Genomic DNA, 13,696 nt, shown 5'->3' with positions numbered 1-13,696 from the left:
AGTACAAAAACAGAACTTTACCTTCATGTCTCCATGAACTGGTCTGTTTTATTCTGCAAATTTTTCACATCTAAATGTATTTAGGAGATGGAATTCTGTGGAGAGATTCTAAATAAAACACACACTACTCATTATTCTGAAGAATATATTCTGAACCAAGAAGCTTCCTTCTAATTTGTTAATCTCAAAGTTTTGTTTTTAAAGAAATGAGTTTGAATTTATACTTGAATTTGATGAAAACACACCTTTGTTTCAACCATGTTTCTTATCCAGGCTTCCTGACAGCCATGAAGGACAAAATTAAGGGGACTGTCCAGATATTTTATAACTCATATGTCCTCAAGCCTAACCAGTCTGTGGATGCTAATGGTGAGGGGGTATCATTACTGTAGTTGTAGTAATAACTCAAATTTTCTGAGTTGAGTTATAACTCAGATTAACCATATTATTTGTTTTAGCACCTATTTGACCAGGCCTGTTTGGCTCACTCAGCCAAATCTACCTGTGATCTATGAGTGACTGGTGATACAGCCAAATCACCCTCCCATCTTGCTCAAGGATCTGCAACCAAGGTAGACAAGAGTGATTTTAAAAGCAGGAGGAAGATTCTCCGGAGTCAAAGAAGAAATCAAAAGAGAAATCTTAAAATGCCCTGAAACAATAGTGGAATCATACCATACCCAAATTTATAGAATTCTGCAAAAAACGGTTATAAAAAGAACATTTATAGTGATAAACATCTGGATAAGAAGAGAAAAAGATATCAGATAAGCAACTTTATTTTACATCCAAGAAACTAGAAGAAAAGGAACAAACTAGGTCAAAGTTAAGAAAAGGAAGAAAATAGCAAAGATCACAGCGAAATACATGAAATAGAGTCCATAAAAATAGTAGCAAAAGTTAACCCAACTAAGCTGTCTTTTTGAAAGGATAAAAACTGATAAAGCTTTAGCTAAATTAAGAAAAAAAAGAAAAGCGCACACGCACACACACAAAGGAGTTCCCATTGTGGCTCAGCAGTAATGAATCCAGCTTGTATCCAGAAGGACGAGTTTTGATCCCTGGACTAGCTCAATGAGTTAAGAATATTGCATTGCTGTGAGCTGTGGTGTAGGTCACAAATGTGTCTTGCATCCCACATTGCTATGGCTGTGGTATAGGCTGGCAGCTGTAGCTCCAATTCAATATGCTGAGGGTGCAGACCTAAAAAGACACACATACACACACAAAAAGACTCAAAATCAGAAACGAAAGCACAAATAACACCACAGAAATACAAAGGATGACAGAAATTACTATAACAGTTTACATGCCAATAAACTGGATAACCTTAAAAAAATGAATAAATTTCTAAAAACATAGAACCTACAAGGACTGGATCATGAATAAAAAAATCTGAACAGTTCAACAATAAGTAGAAGAGATTTAGTCAGTAATCAAAACTTCTTGACAAGGAAACTCTAGGACCAGATGGCTTCACTGGTAAATTCTAACAAACATTTAAAGAATTAACATCACCGTTTCTCAAATTCTTCCAGAAAATTGAAGAAGAGGTAACATTTACAAATTCATTTTACAAGGCTAACATTATTCTGATACCACACTAGATAAGAACACTTTAAGGAAACTATAAGCCAAAATCCCTGATGAATGTAGAGGAGAAGTTTCAAGATGGCAGCATAGAAAATCCTGAACTCACCTTCTCCCACAGACACAAAAGATCTACAACATTTGGAATAATTTCCTCAGAGAGGTACTTGTAAACTGGATGGACAGAGCTTCCACAACAAAGGATAAAAGGATGACATCAGGACAGGTAGGAGGGATGAGATACAGTTTCATACACACTTCAGCCACAGCAATCCACAATCAGGAATAATCACAAGTGTCTGGACTTTTTCCATGAGTTGTGAGGAATTTGAACTCCACAACAGGCACCCCATCCCCTAAACCCTGCACAAGAGAAATGAGCCCCCCAAAACACTTTTGGCTTTGAAAACCAACACGGAACATGTCTAAGAAAACTAAAAATTGCTGGGAATGGAAAACTCACTCATAAAGAGCCTACCTGCAGCTCACTCAACTTAAAAAGCAAGAAAAACCGAAACAAATCAACAACAACAAAACAACAAAAAATAGACTGAACTGAACTTCACAGCCAGTCAAGCAGTAGCCCTGCCCACCATCATTCAGTAGCCATGGTTGGGCCCTGCAGCTTGTATGAGAGCCAGTCCCACTCACCAGTGCATCACAGCAGAGGGGCACACATAGCCCACAAAGAGGATGCCCCTTGAGCACTTGGATCTGATGTACAGGTGCATTGCATCTCAGTGACACATGACAGTTCCTAAATAAATCTTCCTTCAAGACTGGAAGAGATTGCTGATTTACCTAATACATATTTACAAACAGAAAATTAGGCAAAAATTAGGAGCCCAAGGAATATGTTCCAATAGAAATAATAAGACAAAAACCTTAGGAAAAAAAACTAAATGAAATGGAAATAAGCAATCTACTTGATAAATGGTTAAAAGACTGATCATAAAGATACTCACTGAACTCAGTAGAAGAGTGGACAAGCAGTGAGATCTATTACAAAGAGATAGAAAATAAAAGAAAATATCAAACAAGTTATAATGACTGAATAATATACCAGACAGGTTTGATTGCAGGTTGGAAGAAGCAGAAGGACAAATCAGTGAGCTGGAAGTCAAAGCAATAGAACTCACCCAGAGAGAGCAGCAAAATGAAAAAATAATTAAAAAAAGTGAAGACAAGGGATTTGTGGGACAGCATCTCATGGAAAAACTTTCACATTATGGGATACTTGATGTGAAAGAGAGAGAGAAATGATCAGAAAAATTATTTGAAGAATTAGTGGCTGCAAATGTCCTAATCTGAGGGAGGCAAAAGACATCCAGGGTCAGTAATCTAGCAGATTATTTAGCAGAAACTCTATAGCCCAATAATCTGCTGATAGCCTTATGGAGTTTCTCGCCTATGTAAATTTTTTTTTCCCTTGCTGCTTTTAGGATTCTCTCTTTATATTTAATTTTGCTATTTTAATTATAATGTGTCATGATGTGTTTTGCTTTGGGATCATCTAATTTGGAACTTTCTTATTTAATAATAAAAAAAGCACCAAAACAAAAGGAAAGAGAGAAAGAAGAAAGAAACAGAAAGGAACTACAAAAATAGCCAGAGAACAGTTACCAAAATGTCAGTAAGTATATACTTATCACTAATTATTTAAGTGTGAATGGACTAAATTCACCAATCAAAATATATAGAGTTGTGAATAGATTTAAAATATCAGAATCCATCTATATGCTACCTACAAGAGATTTACTTCAGAAGAAAGGACACATGCAAACTAAAAGAGAAGGAATAGAAAAAGATATTCCATGCAAATGGAAATAAAAAGAAAGCTGCAGAACTTCTGTCAGATAAAATGAATTTCAAAGCAAAGACTGCAATAAAAGACAAAGAAGGGCATTGCATAATGATAAAGCAGTCAATCAAACAAAAAGTATAAGATTTATAAATGTATATGCACTAGAGGAACACCAAAATATATAAAGCAACTGTTTTTTTGTTTGTTTCTTTTTTTTAGGGCCCCACCTGTGGCATATGGAACTTCCCAGACTAGGAGTCGAATTGGAGCTGCAGGTACTGACTTACACCAAGGCCACAGCAATGCCAGATCCCAGCTGTATCTGCAACCTACACTGCAGGTCACAGCAATGCTGGATCCTTCACCTGCTGAGCGGGGCCAAGGATCAAACCCACATCCTCATAGATAGTAGCCAGGTTTGTTCCCACTGAGCCACAGTGGGAACTCCTAAAGCAAATATTTATGGACTTAAAATGGAGAAATTGAAAGCAGTACCATAATTGAAGGGGACTTCAACACTGTACTTACATTAGGAGATAGACCCTCCAGACAGAAAATTAATAAGGAAACATTGGACTTAAATGACACATTAGGCCAGATAGGCTTAATATATAGACTATTCCACCCAAAAGCAGAATACATGTTCTTCTCAAGGTCACATGGAACATTCTCTCGGATATATCATATATTAGGTCACAAAACAAGTCTCAATAAGTTCAAGAAGACTGAAATCATATCAACCATCTTCTCTAGCCACAATGATATAAAACTAGAAATTAATCACAAGGAAAAAATGGAAAAAAACCCACAAAATATGAGGTTAATCAACATGCCACTGAACAACCAGTGAGTTGTCAAAGAAATTAAAGGAGAAATAAAAAAATACCTAGAGATGAATTAAAACAAATTTGACATACCAAAATCTATGGAGTGTAGTAAAGGTGTAGCTAAGAAGGAAGTTCACAGCAATATGGGTTTACTTTAAGAAACAAGAAAAATCCAGAGTTCCCATCATGGCACAGTGGAAACAAATCTGACTAGGAACCATGATGTTGTGGTTTGATCCCTGACCTTGCTCAGTGGGTTAAGGATCTGATGTTGCCGTGAGCTATGGTGTAGGTTGCAGAGGTGGCTTGGATCTCATGTTGCTGTGGCTGTGGTGTAGGCTGCCAGCTACAGCTCCAATTTGACCCCTAGCCCAGGAATCTCCACATGCTGTGGGTGCAGCCCTAAAAAAAAAAAAAAAAAAAAAAAAAAGACAAATAAGAAAAATCCCAAATATAAAGACTAAAAAAATAAATAAATAAAAAAGATCAGTGAAACTCATAGCTTCTTTCCTTAGAAAGATAAACAAAATTTGCAAACCTCTAGCTAGCATAACCAAGGGAAAAAAAAAAAACCAGAAGATCCAATAAATAAAATTAAGAATGAAAGGTAAGTACAGTTGAAACCACAGAAATACAAAGAATCTTAAGAGACTGCTATGAACAATTATTCACCAACCAATTGGACAACCTAGAAGAAATGGATAAATTCCTAGAAATATATAATCTTCCAACACTGAGTCATAAGTAGCTAGAAAATCTAAGCAGACCAATTACTATTCTTGAAACTGAATTAGTAATCAAAAATCTCCCAACAAACAAAATCCCAGAACCAGACATCTTCATAGGAGAATTCAACTGAAGATTTAGTGAAAAATTAATACCTATCCTTCTCAAACTATTCTAAAAATTTGAAAAAGAGTGAAACCTTCCAAGCGTACTTTGTAAGGTCAGTATCACCCTGGTACCAAGAAAAAACATCAGGAAAAAACTCACAAAATTACAGATCAATATCCTTGATGAACATAAATGCATAAATCCTCAATGAAACATTAGCAAACCAAATTCAACAGTCCATTAAAAGGATCATATACTACTCTCAAGTGGGATTTATTCCAAGGAAGCAAGGATGGTTCAAAATTTGAAACTCAATCAATGTGATACATAAATTAACAAAATGAAGGGTAAAATATATATGATCCTCTCAGTATATGGAGAAAAAGCATTTGACAAAATTCAACATCAATTTATAACAAAAACTCTCAACACAGTGGGGATAGAGGGGGCATATATCAATATAAGAAAAGCTGTATGTGACAAACTCACAGGTAATGTCATACTCAACAGTCAAAAGCCAAAAGCTTTACCTCTAAGATCAGGAACAAGACAAGGATGTTCTTGATATTTTTTATTCAAAATAGTATTGGGAGTTCTAGCCACAACACTTAGGAAAGAAAAAGAAATAAAGGAAGAAAGAAAACCACCACTTATTGCAGATAACATGATGCTATATATAAAGATCCTAGCAACTCCACCAAAAATCTGTTACAAATAAAAAATGAATTCAGTATAGTTGCAGGATATAAATCAATATATAGAAATATTTTACATTTCTATACACTAATAACAGAAAGAAACTAAGAAAACAATTCTATTTACAGTTGCATCAAAAAGAATGAGATACCTAAGAATAAGTTTAACCAAGGTGAAAGATCTATATACTGAAAACTATAAGACATTGATGAAAGAAACTGAAGACCCAAATAAATGGAAAGATATTTCATGTCTTGTGGATTGACATAATTAATATTGTTAAAATGTCCATAATACCCAAGTAATCCCTTGATTCAATGTAATCTCTGTCAAATTTCCAATGACATATTTCACAAAATCAAAATAATTCAAAAATTCATATGGATCCACAAAAGATTCAAAATAGCCAAAAGAGTTTTGAGAAAGAAGCACAAAGCTGGAGGTATCATGCTTCCTGACTTCAAACTATACCACAAAACTATAGTAATCAGGATGCTCTGATACTGGCATAAAAACAGACACAGAGATCAATGGAACAGAATTGAAAGCCCCCAGATAAACTCACACATATATGAATAATTATGACAGTGGAGTAAGGAGATACAATGAAGAAAGGATAGTCTCTTCAATAAATGGTTTTGGGGAAAGTGGGCAGCTACATGCAAAAGAATCAAACTAGAACCCTATCTTACACCATACACAAAAGTTAACACAAAATGGACTGAAGACTTGAATGTAATACCTGAAATTTTATATTCATACACACGCACACACAATGGAATACTACTTAGCCATAAAAATAATGAAATCCTGCCATTTGTGAAAGCATGGATGAAACTTGAAAGTGTTATGCTATATGAAGTAAATCAGTTGGAAAAAGACAAATTCTGTATCATTTCACTCATATATGGGATCTTAAAAAACAGCACAAATGAACAAACAAAACAATGCACAGATATAGAAGTCAGATTAGTGGTTATCAGAGGAGAAGAGGGTTAGGGAGTGACCAAAATGAGGGAATGTGTCAAACTGTGTGGTAAATGATGGTAACTAGACTTGTGGTAATCACTTTAAAGTGTATACAAATGCTGAATTATGATTCTGTGTACCTGAAATTTGTAATAATGAAAATATTCATATAAATGCAAAAATTCTCTAAAATGTTAGCAAATTGAATTCAAGACCACATTAAAAGGATCATACATCATGATGAATCAGGATTTATCTCTGGAATGCAAGAAATTTCAACCCATGCTAATCAATGTGATACAGCATATTAATGGAATAATAAAAATAATAGATAAAATCATATGGTTATCTCAAGAGATTCAGAAAAACCATCTTCAAAATACAAATTCCTTTTACGATTAAAAACTTACAACAAATTCAAAGAAAAAAGAAAAAAATAAAAATAAATTTAAAAAAAACTTACAACAAATTCAATATAGAAGGAGTATACCTCAACATAATAAAGGCCATATATGACAATCCCACAGCTAATACTCAGTGGTAAAATATTAAAAGCTTTTCCTTTAAGTTCAGGAACAAGGCAAGGGTGCCTACTCTCACCATTTTTATTCAACATAGTACTAGAAGTCTAATGAGAGCAATCAGGCAAGATAATGGAAAAATATATTTAAATTGGAAAAGAAGTAAAATTGTCTTTTCTGCAGATAATATGATTTTATATACAGAAAGCTCTGAAGACTCCACCAAAAACAAAAACCTGTTATTACTAATCAACGAATTTAGTAAAGTTGCATAATACCAAATCAGCATACAGAAATTGGTTGTATTTCTATAAACGAACAAAAGTGTCTGAAGAGGAAAGAAAACAATCCCATTTACAATAGTATCAAAAATAATAAAACACTTAGGAGTAAATTTCACTTCCTTCACTTTTAAGGAAGTGAAAGATTTGTACACTGAAAACTAGAAGAGTTTGATGAAAAAATTTAAGGCAACACAAACAAATGGAAAGACATCTTGTGTTCACAGATCAGAAGAATTAATATTATTAAAATGTCCATACTACCCAAAACTATCTATAAATTCAATGCAATTCTTATCAGATTTTTAATAGTATATTTCACAGAACTAGAATAAACACACCTAAAATTTGTGTAACTCCAAAAGATTCTTAGTAGCCAAAGCAATCCTGAGAAAGAACAAAGCCTGAGGCATCACATTTCCAATTTTCAACTATACTACAAACCTATGGTAATCAGAAGAAGGAACAATGGAACAGAATTGAGAGCCCTCAAATAAACTACCCATATATGATCAGCTAATATTTGACAAGGAAACTAAGAAGATTAAATGGGGCAAAGGATAGTCTCTTTTAATAGTTGGTTTGAGGTAATAACAAGCATAAAAATGAAATTGTACCCTTGTCTTACACCCCTCATAAAAATTAATTTATGGTAGACAAAACCTCAAGCTTAAGACCAAAAACCAAAAAAATCCCTAAAGAAATCATCAAATCAGGGAAAACTCCCTTAGTCTTGGCAACAATTTTTAGATACAACACCAAAAAGCAATGAATGCAAAAATTAGTAAGTGGAATGACATTGAACTGAAAAACTTCTGCACAGCAAAAGAAACAACCAAGATAAAAAGGCAACCTATGAAATGGGAGAAATTATTTGCAAAGTATACATCTGATAAGTGGTTAATGTACAAGGTATGTAAAGAACTCATACAATTCAATGGCAGAAAAATAATAATCCAATTTTAAAAATAGAAGAAACGAATAGATGTTTTTTCCAAAGGAGACATACAGATAGCCAACAAGAACATCAAAAGATGCTCAACATCAGTAATCATCACGGAAATGCAACACAAAACCAAAATAGGATGTCACCTCACACTTGTTAGAATGGCCATCATCAAAAAGACAAAAGGAGTTCCCGTCATGACTCAGTGGTTAACAACTGACTAACATCCATGAGGATGCAGTTTCGATCTCTGACTTGCTCAGTGGGTTAAGGATCCAGCATTACTGTGAGCTATGGTTTAGGTCACAGATATGGCTCGGATCCTACATTGCTGTGGCTGTGTTGTAGGCTGGCAGATACAGCTCTGATTTGACCCTAGCCTGGGAACCTCCTTATGCCACAGGTGCAACCCTAAAAAGCAAAAAAAAAAAAAAAAAAAAAAAAACAAGAGATGGAGTTCCCACTGTGGTACAGTGGGTTAAGAACCTGACTGCAGCAGCTCAGTTTGCTATATAGGCTTGAGTTTGTTCCCTGGCCCAGCACAGTGGGTTAAAGGATCCAGCATTGCTGCGGCTATGGCACAGGTCAAAGCTATGGCTCAGATTTGATCCCTGGCCTGGGAACTTCCACATGCCATGGGTGCAGCCATTAAAAAATAAAAAATAAAAAAATAAGTCAAGAGATAAAAAGTGGAAAGGATTTGCTGGAAAGGGAACCCCTGTGCACTGTTGGTAGAAATGTAAGTAATGCAGCTAATGGAAAACAGTATGGATGTCCTCAAAATATTAAAAATAGAACTAACATGATTTAGTAATCCCATTTCTGGGTATATATCTAAAGGAAATGAAATTAGGATCTCAAAGAGATATCTTCACTTCTGTGTTTATTGCAGTATTATGTACAATAGCCAAGATTTGAAAACAACCTGTCACTGGATGAATGGATAAAGGAGGTAGGATAACATGTGTGTATGTGTGTGCGTGTGTGTAGGTGTATGTGTATGTGTATATACATATATATACATCTGTGTGTGTGTATGTTTACATATATGTTTATATGCATATAATGGAATATTATTCAGCCATGAGAAAGAAGCAAATCTTGTCCTTTGGAGGACATTTTGTTAAGTGAAATAAGTCAGAGTAAGACAAATACTGTATTATTATCACTCATATGTAAAATCTCATAGAACTCATAGAAATAGAATAGAATGGTAGTTACCAGGAGCTGGGAGACTGGGGCAATGGGTAGATGTTGGTTAAATGTACAGACTTCCAGTTAGAAGATGAATACATTCTGGGGATCTAATACACAACATGCATGGTAATTTGGTAACTATAGTTAGCAATGCTATATATATATGGAAAGTTGCTAAGAGAGGAAGTTTTAAATACTCTCGCAATAACAAGAAATGTTAATTATGTGATGTGATGGGGATGTTAGCTCATGCTATCGTCATAATCATTTTGCAGTATGTAAGCGTATCAAGTCAATGTGTTGAACACCTTAAACTTACATGAGGTTACATGTCAAGTATATCTCAATGAGCTGGAAAAAATTAATACCTGGAATACTAATATTTCTAAGCCTAAAATCTGTGATACCTCAAAGTATCTTTAAACATCTTCACAGGAATTTAAATATTTTTCCGAAACAACTTTTAAAAACTAATTAATATTACCACACAATTTACTATATGATAACCATTGGCAAGAAGGAGGTAGTGATATATTAATAATTTCATAGACTAAACCAGGGTGTGGTAGTTTAAAGAAGGCTGGAAATGATTACATTAAAATATATTCTGAAAAACGAGTGGAAAGGCCAAGGTTAGTGATATTCGAGGAGTCACCTCATGTTTAAACATGGTCCTATATGCCTATATTTTTATCTATATTGAAATTGTCTAAACAGAATCCAATGAAATGACAAGAAAACATAGATTGAATATTCAAGTACTGGTAAATTTCACAATAAATGCTGAATACTCTCCTAAATACTTTCCTCTCCCCATGAATTTTTTTTCTTTAATACAAGTGAGGTACACAGAAAAAAAAATCTAAGGAAATCACATCTTATTTTAATTATTCATATTTACACTCAACTGTGTAAACTATGGAGAAATTAATAAATTAGGAACCTGAGAAGTTAAAAGTATATAAGATAGATTTTAAACAGACATTTGAAAAGCAGAGACTTTTATATTTTAAGTCCAGGAAATATGACTATCAATGCATAATTTATATAATTTTCTATACAAATCACTAAACAACCCTGTAGTGTACGTTACTAAAAGAATTGATTTGCATTCTTCTATGTGATAAATCCTTAATAATGTGATTTCATTTTAACAACAACAAAAAACTATGGCACAAACCAAAATCAGTTTTTACGTTAATTTACATCCATGCATAAAACTGTTCTGTGTAACAATTGCTCGTGTTGATTGGGAAAATTCTTTGAAAAAATTCCTATTGTTCCTGGGACATTTTAATTTGGTATATTTCCTGTGTTAGAAAGCATTTTGGTCAAATTGCTTCATGTGTGTATTTTACTTTTAGTTTTCTAAGGTGGAAAGCTGAGAATAGAGATGTTGATTTGTACTTCTGTTGTTGCCTTTGAATGGTGCCTGGCAAAGTGACCTGACTCAGAGCACTTCATCCAGCAAGTGTTCAACCTATGTGGACTAGCTGAGTGACAGGTTTGTATGTACATCTGTATAATTTTTTATCTAAAATTAGGATAGAAGAACTTACTCCTTGTGGCCTTGGTGCAAGAGAGTAGAGGGAAGTGGCTGTGTTCTTGACTCATGCACATCATGAACTTGAATAAGCCCCTTAAATTCTCATGCCTCAATTCTCCAATTCATATGACAAAATTAACTGTCCTGCCCTGACTAAAGTACAGTCATCCCTGGGTATCCATGAGGGATTGGTTCCAGGACCTCCTGTGGATACCAAAATGCTTAAGCCCCTTATATAAAATCTTCAGAAAGGGAGGGCCAACTGTACAAGGTTGGTGAGAGGTCCAACCAGATGAACTGGTTATAAGTTTTGCAAATCTAAAGAGATTTAATGAGGATGGGGCTGATAGAGGAAATCAGAGCCTGTGTACAGTAGGCACTCAGCAAACATTAGTGGTGAGGCCTTCAACTCACCCTGATAGCAGGAACTTAAGGCAGGGACGTGCCAGAGCAGAATCTAAGCGCTACATAAAGTAAATTGACTTTGCTTTTGAAGTCCTTCCTTTGTGAGGGTGGAATTTGTGATAGGAAACCGGTTTGCTTAGGGTGGTGTGAGTTGTGTGGGGTGGGGCACAAACGACCTGCTAATTTTGTTTCCATTTTTGATTTCCAGGTTTCTATGAGTTTCTCTCATCTTGTTTCCTGTTTTTCCTAAAAGCCTGAGTATGTGCCTATCTTTTTTCCTGCAGGTGTTGGTAACTTCTTTATCCTTCCGGACCATTCTCAGCAGTCACTGCCTTTCATGTGAGTTCTGTTACAGAGGTGAGTGTGTATTAACAAAAGCGAAGATTATGATAGCAAGGGACTTCTGTATGAACACTGGTGTGAGGCGTTCTTACGTGGGATGATCCTCAAAACATATATGAAGTTGTTAGAAACTCAGCTAAGTTCTCAAAAATATGATCTACAGGAGAATTCTATTAAAATGGCTTTGTCGTTAAATTGATGCCAATAAGCTGTCAATAAATGACAAAACATCACGCCATACTGAGAAAGTAAGAAAGCCCATTGTAACACCACTTAAAAGTTTTATGATATACAATATAATCATCTGCACACATATATATATGATATATAAAATACGTACAGACATACATTAATTTCTTTCTTTTTTTCCTTTTTGTCTTTTTAGGGCCACACCCACATCACGTGGAGTTTCCCAGGCTAGGAGTCAAATCGGAGCTGTAGCCAATAGCCTACACCACAGGCACAGCAATGCCAGATCCAAGCTGCATCTGCGACCTACACTAGAGCTCATGGCAACGGCGGATCCTTAACCCACTGAGTGAGGACAGGGAACAAACCTGCATCCTCATCGATGCTAGTCAGATTTGATTCCACTGAGCCAGTATAGGAACTCCAGATGTACATTAATTTCTTTATGACTTAGTATTTCTTAATAAAATGTCATATTTTTAAAATTTTCTGTTTTTACCTCTTTGCATCCATGGATAATACCTCCTATTAGAATCCATGGATAATACCATCCTGTTTAGGATATCCAATCTTTATGTCCTTGAGTTTTACATTATGTTATTTTTCCTTCCTTGGCAAAAGTTACAGCTGTATGGAGAAGTGACAGCTCACCCTCAGTATCACTGCTGAGTTCCCAAGCAGCTGGAAGGACCGACGCTCTTTAGGCCTCCCGGGGGATTACTCTGAGATAGAAATTCTCAGCCGTAACTGGAGTTTAGCAACAGTAAGGAAAAACAAAAGTGTAATTTTCCAAAATCAAGTTGACTAAAACTAATATCTTCTCATTTACTCAACTTCCCTTGGGATGGGTAATTCTTAGGACACTTCATTATGTTAACAGGAATTATATGAGAGAGAACCCTGTTCTCTCAAAACTCAATACAGGTAGGAGGCCTTTTGAGTTTAAATTTTAGAAATAAACTTTGCACATGAAGGCATTTCAGTGATTTTTTAAAATCTTTTCTAGCTTGAAGTGTTATATACTTCTCTCATTCAGAAAAAAATTTTTCCAAGTCAATAACAGCCATATATTTACTGTTTATTTTAACTAGAGTCTGCACAAATGTTTGACAATTTTCCAGATAGCGAATAGAGAATAGGTCTAAATAGAGAATTTTGGGAAAATATGTACATGATAATTAAACAGATATTGCTATCATTTCACACATCATTTTGGTAAATGGTAGCTTAAAATTAGTAAATATAGCCATCTTTGATCATTGACCAAACTAGATATTCTTTCAACTTTCCCAAGCTATATTTTGCTTTGTTTTCCCTACTACTTATAAAGGGAAATTTGCTGGATATTAAAGTTGCTTGTTTATAATTATTCTCCCAGGTCTTAAGGAGAGTCTAAGGATTTATGTCATTAAACACATTTAATTGTAAGGAAATATATGGCCATCAATATACATACAGAGAGTATAAAACTATTAAAAAGAGTCACGGTATTTCTTAAGTGAAACATAGGTGTCTATAGAGAAACATCCCCCAAACCATTATATTGGGA

The 13,696-nt window shown here is 34.8% G+C and overlaps 1 long non-coding RNA gene across 2 annotated transcripts; it reads left to right on the top strand.

The window, feature by feature from the left end:
* The first annotated feature begins 266 nt into the window (after nucleotides 1-266).
* On the top strand, nucleotides 267-12,632 carry LOC146396017 (uncharacterized). Of its 2 annotated transcripts, XR_014829849.1 has the most exons (5): nucleotides 267-369; nucleotides 9,361-9,420; nucleotides 11,030-11,169; nucleotides 11,901-11,973; nucleotides 12,344-12,632. It is a non-coding gene; the product is annotated as an uncharacterized LOC146396017 (long non-coding RNA). The 2 variants fall into 2 exon arrangements; XR_014829848.1 differs by lacking the exon at nucleotides 267-369 and having other exon boundaries at nucleotides 8,991-9,420.
* Nucleotides 12,633-13,696: the final 1,064 nt, after the last annotated feature.

This window comes from Sus scrofa, chromosome 15 (assembly GCF_054392235.1).
Source record: "Sus scrofa isolate SSC_HxYL_T2T_F1_AM1 chromosome 15, Sscrofa_HxYL_maternal_Yorkshire_Landrace_v2.0, whole genome shotgun sequence".
Lineage (NCBI taxonomy): Eukaryota > Metazoa > Chordata > Mammalia > Artiodactyla > Suidae > Sus > Sus scrofa.
This window is presented reverse-complemented; position numbering and strand designations above follow the sequence as displayed.